The sequence below is a fragment of the Etheostoma spectabile genome, unplaced genomic scaffold (genome assembly GCF_008692095.1).
Source record: "Etheostoma spectabile isolate EspeVRDwgs_2016 unplaced genomic scaffold, UIUC_Espe_1.0 scaffold393, whole genome shotgun sequence".
NCBI classification, from domain to species: Eukaryota; Metazoa; Chordata; class Actinopteri; order Perciformes; family Percidae; genus Etheostoma; species Etheostoma spectabile.
The window spans coordinates 134,668-135,048 of NW_022605598.1; the positions used below are offsets into that span (position 1 = coordinate 134,668).

Below are 381 nucleotides of genomic sequence, written 5' to 3' on the forward strand. Positions count from 1 at the left end.
GATTCAATGAAATTCTCCATTGACTGTGTCTCCGTTCTGTGATAGGCTAGTCAGTGCCAGTGACAACGCCTCTCCTTCACACTATTCTGTGATAGGCTAGTCCCAGCGTCCCTCCTACACTATTCTGGATGGTAGTCCAGCGCCCCTACCCACACTATTCTGTGATTGGCTAGTCCAGCGCCTCCCCTACACAGGACAGACTACCGTTGCTGTGGCCTCAATCGCACAACGGGCACGATGAAGTGACCAGCTCCCTTCTGGTCCGCGGGGATTTTTCTGTTAACATTTAGGGTTTCTTCAGCTTCAGGCTTGTTTTATACTTTGGTGCGAACTAGTATCTAGCAACCAGGAGACTTCTGGTAACCGTGGGGTTGGTTCAGA

General features: G+C 50.7%; 1 protein-coding gene across 2 annotated transcripts in view; it reads left to right on the forward strand.

The window, feature by feature from the left end:
* LOC116686537 (kin of IRRE-like protein 3) overlaps positions 1-381 on the forward strand; it is a 278,508-nt gene that overhangs the window by 76,418 nt on the left and 201,709 nt on the right. The window lies entirely within an intron of this gene.